Genomic DNA, 14,007 nt, shown 5'->3' with positions numbered 1-14,007 from the left:
AGAAGCCTTCTGTGATATGCTTCACCTGTGAGACCACATACAAACTTGTCTCGATGAGCATCATCAAGAAATTGTGCAAACTCACATGTACTTGCCAGCCTTTTCAAAGCAAGGATGTAGTCAGCCACGGTTTCCCCTTGACTCTGGTGACGTTGGTAAAATCTGAAACGTTCTGCAATGAGATTTGGCTTAGGCTTGAAATGCCTTGAAAGATTTTCAGTCAGTTCTGCATAGTTCAACTCCACTGCTTTTATTGGTTCAATGAGACCTTTCAGCAATCCATACTCAGTTGGACCCAAAACACTGAGAAATACGTCTGCTTTCTTTTCATCTTTGATTTCATTTCCAGCCAGCCAACGCTCAAAACGCTCCAAATAGGAATCAAAATCCTCTTTTGTAGCCTCAAACTCTGGTACTCGACCAATGGTTGCCATTTTCACAGTTAATTGTTCAGTTTCCTTATTCCTTGTATTCCTTAATTTTCATCTAATTCTTCACTTCAGAAGATTCTGCAATTACGTCGTTCACTGCACTCATCTGTAATAATGTACACAACGTGTTACATTCCTTCTTCCTTTTTTTTCTTCTTCTTGACAATATTTCTCCACTGAGATCGCCTAATTTCAATGGGTTCAATGACAGTTTTTTTTATTTAACCACCAGAGGGCAGTGTCGCTATTCTGGACTCCAGTAGTCTTGCTACTTGGCAGCTCCTGAACACTGTACCTGCTAGCAGTGCTTAGCCTTTTTTTACTGGCGAAAGAAAATAAAAAATAACTGACGAATTACGTAACTATTTTGAGTTTCATTACTCACGCAACATTCTTCCCTTCAATTAATGTCCGTTAAAGAAGTTTAATCACCTCGTCGCCACTGTAATATTTGTGTTGTGGAGAAATGACCAGGCAGGAGACGGGAGTACAGTTAGTTTTCGTTTAGTCAAAACCTCTCGTGCTCTACAGTTCCCGGGCAGACTAGTGCGCATGTGCATTTCCTATTAGGTGTAGTAACGTAACACTGTCGTAATACATCACCGCTTAGTAACAGCATAGCAACTAATATAAACAGATATAGATCCCAGACACTACAGAGGGTCCGTCATGGTCTGGGGCGGTGTGTCACAGCATCATCGGACTGAGCTTGTTGTCATTGTAGGCAATCTCAACGCTGTGCGTTACAGGGAAGACATCCTCCTCCCTCATGTGGTACCCTTCCTGCAGGCTCATCCTTTCATGACCCTCCAGCATAACAATGCCACCAGCCATACTGCTCGTTCTGTGCATGATTTCCTGCCAGACAGGAATGTCAGTGTTTTGCCATGGCCAGCGAAGAGCCCGGATCTCAATCCCATTGAGCACATCTGGGACCTGTTGGATCAGAGGGTGAGGGCTAGGGCCATTCCCCCCAGAAATGTCTGGGAACTTGCTGGTGCGTTGGTAGAAGAGTGGGGTAACATCTCACAGCAATAACTGGCAAATCTGGTGCAGTCCATGAGGAGGAGATGCACTGCAATATTAATGCAGCAGGTGGTCACACCAGATACTGGCTGTTACTTTTGATTTTGACCCCCCCTTTGTTCAGGTACACATTATTCCATGTCTGTTAGCCACATGTCTGTAGAACTTGTTCAGCTTATGTCTCAGTTGTTGAATCTTGTTATGTTCATACAAATATTTACACATGTTAACTTTGCTTAAAATAAACGCAGTTGACAGTGAGTTGTCCTAATTCTTCTTGTTGGGTCCAATTCCTTCCTGGTTTTGCCTGATGATTCAGCAAGATGAGTCTTGTAAGAACCAAGTCGGGCAATGTCTTAAAATCTCTCCACAAAAGAAAGGTATCTTATAATTCCTCCAGATGGACAGAACACAGCAATGCACTAAAACAACAAAATTGTTCACTTATATTTATATTTTTTTTCAACAAAAATTGCAATTTAAGGAGGAGCTCTTCTTAAGTTCTGCTGATGCAAAACATGTCATAATAGGATTTTTTTATATATTTTTTAAATGTTAATATTCTGTTAATTCATACCCAAAGATGTTGACTTGTTCTATACTGTGGCCAAAGCTTGGAGAAAAAAACACTTTAAAAACCCCACCTCAAACAGACCGTTTTCAAAAATGCTATTTCCTCAATGCACATGATTGTAATTGTAGAAAACCCTCTCTCTGGCCCAGCAGAGAGTAGCATCTCCTAATTCACATCACAAGTCCTGGCCACTCTGTTGCTAGGGGCTTTTCTCACACTGTGGGGTCAGCCAATCACAGGCCTTACCTGGGGGTTTTCAAACCACCACTTCTGTCTCTTAACTCAGTCTGCGGCAGGCAGTGGGCAGAGGGAGGAGCTCTCTCATTAACCTCTGCCCAGTACATCACACAGCTGGACTGCTCACCAACTGGACCTTTCCCTTCTCCACATGAACAAGCCTTCCCTGGACTTTCCTTCAACCTTTTGTTAGTGCGTCACTGAACTTTGTTGAACTTAATAGGATAGGGCACCTTCAATTGTCTATGTTATACACTGAGTGTACAAAACATTAGGAACACCTTCTCTTTCCATGACAAATCAAATCAAACTTTATTTGCCACATGCGCCGAATATAAGTGTAGACTTTACCATAAAGTGCTTACTTACAAGCACTTAACCAACAGTGCAGTTCAAGAAGAACAAAATATTTACCAAGTAGGCTAAAATAAAAAGTAGTAATAAAAAGTAACACAAGAATAATAATAACGAGGCTATATACAGGGGACACCGGTTCCGGGTACAGGCTAGTTGAGGTAATCTGTACATGTAGGTGGGGGCGAAGTGACTATGCATAGGTAACAAACAAACAGTGAGTAGCAGCAGTGTACAAGGGGGGTGAGGTCAATGTAAATTGTCCATTGGCGATTTTTATGAATTGTTCAGCAGTCTAATGGCTTGGGGGTAGAAGCTGTTGAGGAGCATTTTGGTGCTAGACTTGGCGCTTCGGTACCGCTTGCCGTGCGATAGCAGAGAAAACAGTCTATAACTTGGGTGACTGGAGTCGCTGACAATTTTATGGGCTTTCCTCTGACACGCCTAATTATATAGGTCCTGGATGACAGGAAGCTTGGTCCCAGTGATGTACTGGGCCATTCGCACTACCCTCTGTAGCGCCTTATGGTCAGATGCCGAGCAGTTGCCATACCAGGCGGTGATGCAACCGGTCAGGATGCTCTCGATGGTGCAGCTGTAGAACCTTTTGAGGATCTGTGGGCCCATTCCAAATCTTTTCAGTCTCCTGAGTGGTAAACGTTTTTGTCGTGCCCTCTTCACGACTGTCTTGGTATGTTTGGATCATGATAGTTTGTTGGTGATATGGACACCAAGGAACTTGAAACTCTCAACCCGCTCCACGAGTACAGCCCCATCAATGTTAATGGGGGAATGTTCATCCCACCATTTCCTGTAGTCCACGATCAGCTCCTTTGTCTTGCTCACATTGAGAGAGAGGTTGTTGTCCTGGCACCACACTGCCAGTTTTCTGACCTCCTCTCTATAGGCCATCTCATCGTTGTTGGTGATCAGGCTGTTATGTCGTCAGAACTTAATGATGGTGTTGGAGTCGTGTTTGGCCAAGCAGTCGTGGGTGAACAGGGAACACAGGAGGGGACTAAGTACACACCACTGAGAGGCCCCAGCGTTAAGGATCAGCGTGGCAGACGTATTGTTGCCTACTCTTACCACCTAGGGGCAGCTTGTCAGGAAGTCCAGGATCCAGTTAAAGAGGGAGGTGTTTAGTCCCAGTCCTTAGCTTAGTGATGAGCTTCGTGGGCACTATGGTGTTGAGCTGTAGTCGATGAACAGCATTCTCACTTAGGTGTTCCTTTTGTACAGGTGAGAAAGGGCGGTGTGCAGTGCGATTGAGATTGCGTCATCTGTGGATCTGTTGGGGCGGTATGCGAATTGGAGTGGGAGGATGCTGGTGTCCGGGAGGATGCTGTTGATGTGAGCCATGACAAGCCTTTCAAAGCACTTCATGGCTACCGACGTGAGTGCCACGGGGTGGTAATCATTTAGGCAGGACATAGACGGACCAGGCGAATCCAGCTGAAAGCTATGGTCTCTTATTGATGTCACTTGTTAAATCCACTTCAATCAGTGTAGATGAAGGGGAGGAGACAGGTTAAATAAGGATTTTTATGCCTTCAGACAATAGAGACATGGATTATGTGTTTGTGTGGCATTCAGAGGGTGAATTGGCAAGACAAAAGATTGAAGTGCCTTTGAATGTGGTATGGTAGTAGGTGCCAGGCGCACCGGTTTGAGTATGTCAAGAACTGCAACGCTGCTGGGTTTTTCACGCTGGGTTTTTCAGTTTCAGTTTCACGCTCAACAGTGGACCAAGAATGGTCTATCCAGCCAACTTGACACAACTGTGGACCATTGGACATGGGCCAGCATCCCTGTGGGACGCTTTCGACACCTTGTAGAGTCCCATGCCCCTACGAATTGAGGCTGTTCTGTACTCTCAGTGTAGATGTCTAGTCTTCTGCTATCTTGCTACTATGTAACCAACTGCTTCTACATGTTAGTATGCTGTTACTACATGCCTGTGTACTACTACTTACTGTGTTTATATGGTCCCTTTGGCATACATTTTGTGCAGGGTTGGGGAGTAAAGGATTCTGAAAAATCCCGATACTTTAAAAAAACAACTCTTACTGTAATCCTGATACTTTAAAAAAAACTCTTACTCTAATCCAGATACTTTAAAAAAAACTAGATGATTACTGCTAGCGTTACTTTTGAATTCAGAAAGGATGTTTCTGAAGATTTTTTTTTCTTCTCAATGACACTCAAATTAGCATTGACAAAAGGCACAAGTTTACATTTGTTACACCTGAGTGGGCCTAATGGAGGCCTAATGGACACGTGCTGAAACTCGTACACTTTTAATTTACTTAAACAGCTGCAAATTATGGAGCTATCGAAGTGTCACCCCCCCCCTCCCCCCCCAAAAAAGGCCTTTAGCAAATGCAGAATATGGAATACATTTTTAAAATGTCAATAGCACGATCAAGGAGTATTACATTAATTGGAATGACTGGAAATCTGACAGACTTCGTTTAAAAAAAATGTATGTAAAGATATAGCTTAATTGTATTATTACATTTAGAAAGTAACCTACCCAACCCTGGTTATTTGTGCTTCACCATTCTGGCCATGTGGTACACGCTTCCCCATGACTTATTATGGGCCAAGATGGCTGTCAGTCAGTCATTGTTCAAACTCACCCAAGATGGTCAGTCTCTGATGTCACCATGTCTAGGCCTCTACCAAAATGGCCATTTGTTGCTAGCATCAGTAGCTACTCCTAGCCATTAACTGCTTATCCCTTGTATACAGTCCCTTATGCTGGCCTTTAGCCTGAGGCCTGCTAGCCAGTAACCTAGCATGCTAACCCACTGTATTGTTTATACTGTATGCTACTTTCCACTGTATAGTCTAGCATGCTAGCTTCCATTGTTTACATTGAGTGCTACATTTAACCTATTAGCCTGGGTTGCTTTTAGCTGCTGTACAAGCCGTTTCCGTACTGTCTATGTTTTGCTAGCCTCATCACCGTTGCTACTGCTGTGTGCTATGTTAGCTTACCACTATTAGCTACCTAGTCTGGTACTACTGCTATGTACTACTGCTCTGTAATACTGCTGTGTAATACTGCTCTGTATTTCTCTCTGTTCTTCTTAACCACTGTCACCTTCACTGGTCCACTTCCTGTTTGCTGTGTTTGTGTGTGCCAGTGTTCTGTACACCTGTCTCCTACTAGTCATCTGATCTAAACCGGCACCTGATCTAAACCGACACCTGATCTGAAACCGGCACCTGTTCTAAACCGGCACCTGATCTAAACCGGCACCTGATCTAAACCGGCACCTGATCTAAACCGGCACCTGATCTAAACCGGCACCCGATCTAAACCGGCACCCGATCTAAACCGGCACCTTTTCGAGACCACCATGACATGGTGGCGCTCTTTTTCAGTCATGTTAGCTCATTGGATGAGCTATCCAATCAGAAGTCTACTCACCTTAATATTTTTAATGACCGGTATATGCCCACACCATGCTGTGGAAATGCTGCTTTTTAACATGCTTAATTAAAATGTGTTGGAAGGAAAACTATTTTGCTCATATTGTAATTAATTAAAGGTCATATTTCATAGAACTATGGAAACACTGGACAGTTACTGTATTGACCACATAGTATATTAATATTGCCAGTAATGTCATGCACTGGTGCTTTAAAGGGATTTATTCGAGGGACCTATAAAAGAAGGTTAAATGGATGTTGAGCGGTGCACCTTAAGTGTGTTTAATTCATGTACTAATCAGAGTAATGGCTTTATCATCAAGCTGCTGAAATCAAGTAAAGCAATGGTCCTCTCCACAGCTCCTGGAAGAGGGATTAATCAAAGCTGAGCTCCAATGATTCAAGGAGTGTGTGTGTGACGAAGAGAGAGAGAGATTTTGTGTTTGTGTGAGTGTATTTCAGTGTGTGTGTGTGTGTGTCTTAGGCGTGGGTGGAGGGTGCTGAGAGATGCAATCACACAAATTAGCTATCCGAAATACACCCACAAAGCATTTATTTTATTTTAGTAATTTTTTAACCCCTCCACCACCCCCCTTTTCAGAGGACAAATATATATATATTTATTTTACAGCTTTTCTGCTACATATACATACATTTTGCATACACATTTTACATACATGGTACTTTTATATAAAGCAGTCACATAACAATAATACATTACCAAACATAAACTCTTTAATCCCAACCCTCAGCCACTCTCAGCCCATCCCAACTATCACCATAGACCACCCTCATTTGGTTTCCATGTGCCATATATTTTTTAATAGATGTTTTACACCATTTTTTTTGCTTTTCTAATCATATAGTATCCACAGATTGTGTGCTAAAGATAACCTTTCCTACGAGTATTATTATTATATTATTTATTGACTGACTATGGCTTTCCAAATTGCCCAATACTGCAATTTGGAAGGTTAATTTGAAGTGTATGTTGTGATTTTTTTTAACAATTCCTGAACCTTTGACCAGAAATAAGATACATAGGAGCAATACCAGAATAAATAATCTATTGATTCTGTCTCTTCGCAGCAAAATCTACAGAGTGGAGATTGTTGTGTGCCCCATTCTGTTGGTGGCAAGAATTGTATATAATCATTTCAATTGAAAAACTCTTAAGTGTTGATTCAAGTGTAGTTTTTTGTACCAGTTCATAAACCATGTGCCATGGAATTGGTACATCGAAAATCTCCTCCCATTTATTTTGCAACCTGTATGGTGCAGCTGTCAACATTTTTGTCCTCAATTGAAACTGGTATATTTTTCTATTTTTACCAGTTCCTTTCAACTAATTTCTATCTTTAATATATAGCAGGCTAACATGTTCCCTACCTCCTCCCTTCTCCACTTGCCTCCTCCATTTTTGTGGTAGTGCTGCAATCAGTTGGTTGTACATTTGGATTGGATTCTCATAATTAGGTTTAAATCCATAGAGGCTAGAAAAGTGATAAAGATCTTCAGTGAGACTATGCAGGGATCCAGATTGTGGACTTAAGAAAAAACTAGAGTCATCGGCATACATTGACACTTTTTATCCCCTGGATTTCTAACCTCTTGATGTTCTTGTTGGATGTAATTTTAATAGCTAGGATTTCAATGGCCATAATAAATAGATATGGAGACAACGGACAGCCTTGTTTTACTCCTCTTAAAAGCTCCATACTTTCTGAGAAGTAATCATTATTTACTATTTTACATCTGGGGTTACTGTACAATGGGTTAAAGTTATGTATTAGAGATTCACCAACATTTAATGATGAGTATTGTATTGAATGACCTCTAAAAGTATATTTAAAAGTGTCCCATACAATAAGGGAATCTGCCGTACCTATGTTGTGCCAAAAAAATTAAATTATGAATTATTTTGTCTTAGTTAACTTCTCTGGGATATGTGGGAAAGTAGCATTCCACTTGGCCAAAAGCCAGAAAAAATGTAGAGCGCCAAATTCAAATATATTACTAAAAAATCAATCTTTCATGAAATCACACATGAAAGACACCAAATTAAAGCTACACATGTTGTGAATCCAGCCAACATGTCTGATTTCGAAAAGCATTTACGGCGAAAGCACACCACACGATTATGTAGCTCAGTACATAACCACAGAAAAACACAGCCATTTTCCCAGCAAAAGATAGTAGTCACAAAAAGTAGAAATAGAGATAAAATTAATCACTAACGTTTGATGATCTTCATCAGATGACACTCATAGGACATCATGTTACACAATACAATTATGTTTTGTTTGATAATGTGCATATTTATATCCACAAATGTCAGTTTACATTGGCGCCATGTTCAGAAATGCCTCCAAAATATCCAGAGAAATTGCAGAGAGCCACGTCAAATAACAGAAATACTCATCACAAACTTTGATGAAAGATACATGTTTTACATATAATTAAAGATACACTTGTTCTTAATGCAACCGCTGTGTCAGATTTAAAAAAAGAACTTTACGTAAAAAGCACACCATGCAATAATCTGAGACGGTGCTAAAAAATAACAACATTGGAGTCAACAGAAATACGAAATTACATCATAAATATTCCCTTACCTTTGATCATCTTCATCAGAATGCACTCCCAGGAATCCTAGTTCCACAATAAATCATTGTTTTGTTCGATAATGTCCATTACTTATGTCTAAGTAGCTACTTTTGCTAGCATGTTTAGTGCACATGTCCAAACGCTCGCGCAGATGCAGGTGAACTCGGACGAAAACTTCAAAAACTTATATAACAGGTGTCGTGGAAAATCACTTCAAATATAACTCTTACAAGAACTTTTGTGAACTCAAATAAATGTTTTTATTACAATTGTATTGCAATCTGGAATGTCCGCGGAACACACACACTCCCAGAGCACTCGTTCGCTCTTTATACACAAATAGCATATGAGTCCACCCCATATGCAAATAAGCATACTTCCCCTATTCTTTGTGCCATCATTATCTTTTTAGTTCAGGCTTCCTGCTTGTTCACGCATACTAACGGCCATCATCTGCTTTCAGTTAAATTATAATAGTGGTCAGACCCTCTGTCTTAGTGTGTCAACATACTCTGTGTCCCCTCCCTTCACCACTAAATCAATGCACTCTTTGTGCCCCCCCATCTCTAGGGCATCCAATTGCTTATAGGCGTCTATGTGTCTGGTCAGTTTCCCTCAAATGGAATCAACAGACTATGTGTTTCTTGTTCATTAGTGTCCAGCCACCCCAGGCATATTTCTCTGGTATGTATGCTTTTCTAGTGGAATGGGTAGACTATAAATCTAGTGTGTCAAAGCGCCCAGTAGGTGCCCGTATGTCTGGTCAATCTGTCAGCAAAATGGAGAATATACAAGGGTCAGAGGGCCAGAACGTCCCCCAGTAGACCTCCATCACCACGGTCCCATGACCCCTGCCAACATGTGGTTTGTCACTCCAATGCTCAGCCATCCTTCATCTCCACATGTTATCCATGTATCTTATGTTACCACCACACCACTACACAGGTCGAATAAAATGGTCAAACTAAGTAGAGAATCAATCTTCAGGATGTTGTTATCATAACTATCCAATAACGTTCCAACCGGAGAATTCCTTTGTGTCTGTAGAAGTTATGGAACGCAAGGCGATATCATGAATGCGGACCAGGAACTGGCATTCTGCCAGACCAATGACTGGAGGTGCAAGTAGATCCATATCTTACAGGGAATTGAATAGGCGATCAGTTGAACATTGACCAGTCTCAGAATTCTCACTTCCTGCCATATGAGTTCTGTTATACTCACAGACATCATTCAAACAGTTTCAGAAACGTCAGAGTGTTTTATATCCAATAGTAATAATAATATGCATATAGTAGCATCTGGGACAGAGTAGGAGGCAGTTCACTATGGGCACGCAATTCATTCAAAAGTGAAAATGCTGCCCCCTATCATAAAGAAGTTAAGAACAAATTGTAATCCAATAGGCTTTGATTAAATTTCCAATATCCCCGTCCATGTGGAAATGCTGTAAGAGTTATATGGAGGCCAATTAGATGGTGATCTCCTATTAATACTTTTAAAAACTTTTGTTGCCAGCAAGAACGAGACTAGGAAGTAATCAAGACGGCTAGCTTGATTAAGCCTCCTCCATGTATATCTCACTAGGTCAGGGTTTTTCAGCTTCCATATATCCAATAGTTCTAATGTATCCATGATCTTCATGATCTCCTTTAGTGCTTGATGGTGAGAGTTTGTAGAGTGATTTCCCACCATAATAATAGATTCATTCGTTGCTTGTATGCTCAATAGATTAATATATATATATTCGAAGAAGTGTTGTTCTGACTGTTTGCAACACTGCCTGGTATTGCAACTGCTCGCACTCCGACCGCAAGGCACTACAGACGGAAAAACACTCACAAAATTTGAGTTTGCTATTCACCAGAAGCATTGCCTGATGTGAACCATGCCTCAAACAATAGAGATCTCAGAAGACCTCAGATTAAGAATTGTTGACTTGCATAAAGCTGGAAAGTGTTACAAAAGCACTGAAACTACAGTTTAGTCATTTGGAAGGAACACACAACTCTTATGTGTGGAGAGAAAAAAGGCACAGAAAACCAACATCAAAACCTCCTCCCAACTGTAAAGTATGGTGGAGGGAGCATCATGGTTTGGGGCTGCTTTGCTGCCTCAGGGCCTGGACAGTTGCTATAATCGACGGAAAATGAATTTCCAAGTTTATCAAGACAATTTGCAGGAGAATGTTAGGGTATCTGTCTGCCAATTGAAGCTCAACAGAAGTTGGGTGATGCAACAGGGCAACGACCCAAAACACAGAAGTAAATCAACAACAGAATGGCTTCAACAGAAGAAAATACGCCTTCTGGAGTGGCCCAGTCAGAGTCCTGACCTCAACCCGATTGAGATGCTGTGGCATGACCTCAAGAGAGCAGTTCACACCAGACATCCAAGGAATATTGCTGAACTGAAACAGTTTTGTAAAGAGGAATGGTCCAAAATTCCTCCTGACCGTTGTGCATGTCTGATCCGCAACTACAGCAAATGTTTGGATGAGGTTATTGCTGCCAAAGAAGGGTCAACCAGTTATTAAATCCAAGGGTTCACATACTTTCACCACCCTGCACTGAGAATGTTTTCACGGTGTGTTCAATAAAGACATGAACACGTATAATTGTTTGTGTGCTATTAGTTAAGCAGACTGTGTTTGTCTGTTGTTGTGACCTAGATGAAGATCAGATCAAATTTGACCAATTTTTGCAGAAATCCAGGTATTTCCAAAGGGTTCAAATACTTTTTATTGCCACTGTATATGTTATGTATGTATGTGTGTATATACAGTTGAAGTTGGAAGTTTACATACACTTAGGTTGAAGTCAGTAAAACTCATTTTTCAACCACTCCACAAATTTCTTGTTAACGAACTATAGTTTTGGCAAGTTGGTTAGGACATCAACTTTCTGCATGACACAAGTAATTTTTCCAACAATTGTTTACAGACAGATTATTTCACTTATAGTTCACTGTATCACAATTCCAGTGGGTCAGAAGTTTATACACACTAAGTTGACAGTGCCTTTAACAGCTTGGAAAATTCCAGAAAATTATGTCATGGCTTTAGAAGTTTCTGATAAGCTAATGGACATCATTTGAGTCAATTGTAGGTGTACCTGTGGATGTATTTCAAGTCCTACCTTCAAACTCAGTGCCCCTTTGCTTGACATCATGGGACAATCAAAAGAAATCAGCCAAGACCTCAGAAAAAGAAATCGTAGACCTCCACAAGTCTGGTTTATCCTTGGGAGCAATTTCCAAACACCAGAAGGTACCATGGTCATCTATAGATAAAACAATAGTACGCAAGTATAAACACCATGGGACCACGCAGCCGTCATACTGCTCAGGAAGGAGACGCGTTCTGTCTCCTAGAGATGAACGTACTTCGGTGCGAAAACTGCAAATCAATCCCAGAACAAAATAGATGTATTGTTTTGAGCAGTCTTTGTTTTTAAAAATCATAGTTACTTTAAACACCAACAGAAAAGGACCTTGTGAAGATGCTGGAGGAAACAGGTACAAAAGTATATTTATCCACAGTAAAACAAGTCCTATATCGACATAATCTGAAAGGCCGCTCAGCAAGGAAGAAGCCACTGCTCCAAAACCGCCATAAAAAAGCCAGAATACCATTTGCAACTGCACATGGGGACAAAGATCATACTTTTTGGAGAAATGTCCTCTGGTCTGATGAAACAAAAATAGAACCTTTTGGCCATAATGACCATCGTTATGTTTGGAGAAAAAAGGGGGTGGTTTGCAAGCCGAATAATACCATTCCAACCGTGAAGCACGGGGTGGCAGCATCATGTTGTGGGGGTGCTATGCTGCAGGAGGGACTGGTGCACTTCACAAAATAGATGGCATCGTGAGGGAGGAAAATGATGAGGATATATTGAAGCAACATCTCAAGGCATCAGTCAGGAAGTTGAAGCTTGGTCACAAATGGGTCTTCCAAATGGACAATGACCCCAAGCATACTTCCAAAGTTGTGGCAAAATGGCTTAAGGATAACAGGGTCAAGGTATTTGAGTAGCCATCACATAACCCTGACCTCAATTCTATAGAAAACTTGTGGGCAGAACTGAAAAAGTGTGTGCGAGCAAGGAGGCCTACAAATCTGACTCAGTTACACCAGCTCTGTCAGGAGGAATAGGCCAAAAAGCTTGTGAAAGGCTACCTGAAACGCTTGACCCAAGGTAAGCAATGCAAAGGCAATGCTACCAAATACTAATTGAGTGTATGTAAACTTCTGACCCACTGGGAATGTGATGAAATAAATAAAATCTGAAATAAATTATTCTCTCTACTATTATTCTGACATTTCACATTCTTAAAATAAAGTGGTGATCCTAACTGACTTAAGACAGGGCATTTTTATTAGGATTAAATTTCAGGAATTGTGAAAAACAGAGTTTAAATGTATTTGGCTACGGTGTATGTAAACTTCCGACTTCAACTGTATACAGTGTGTATGTACTGTATGTATGCATATTATTTTACTGCTCTAGGGATGTAATTTACTATTATGTATTGATTTTTACCTTACTTTTTTTTACTCTTTATGCAATGCGCAATGCAGAGAACACTGGAAGAAGAATGATCATTTAATTACCATCGCAAATTAATGTAATGTTTGTTTGTGTCATTTAATCCCATAAATAATGGGTTGCCAATTGGCAATTTGACATTTTTCTTTTTTTGCATTCATTCATTCAATCGTTAATTTCATTCATTCATTCATTCATTCATTCAAGCATGTGGGTGTGATAAACATTCATGCTTCAATCCACACAGGGATACTTGTATTGTACTGTGACAGTAAACATACCAGTAAAGCAGATCACTTTAGAATGCCATTAGTGTTCCATGTGCCAGGATGTTGCTGTCTGTTATTTAAGGCCAGAGGGGGTTCAGTATACGACCAGTATACCATGGCTAAGGGCTGTTGTAAGGCACGACGTGAAACAACTGCACTCCGCTGTGTCTTGGTCACATCACACCCACACATCATGAGTTAAATCCACAGCATGGGTGGCCGCTGAGGGGAGGACGGCTCATGATAATGGCTGGAATGGAGCGAATGGAATGGCATCAAACCAAAATATGAAACCCAATGTTTAACAAATCTGCTAGGGTTTTTAAAAAGTTGGTGCTGGCTTATCAGTGCTTTATTTGTTTTTCACAGCCCTGGTACTAAAAACATTTATTTGGATCTACTTCCATTTTGGACACAGTTTCACATAATGGAAACAGATTATTGGTTTAAAATTACGTTACATTGTTACTTAAATCACTGGTGTTATTCACACTATCGAATTAAGAAATAATAATTGG

Source organism: Salvelinus fontinalis, chromosome 26, assembly GCF_029448725.1.
Source record: "Salvelinus fontinalis isolate EN_2023a chromosome 26, ASM2944872v1, whole genome shotgun sequence".
Classification (NCBI taxonomy): Eukaryota; Metazoa; Chordata; class Actinopteri; order Salmoniformes; family Salmonidae; genus Salvelinus; species Salvelinus fontinalis.
The sequence above is the reverse complement of the archived record's forward strand: the minus strand, read 5'-3'. Positions refer to the sequence as shown.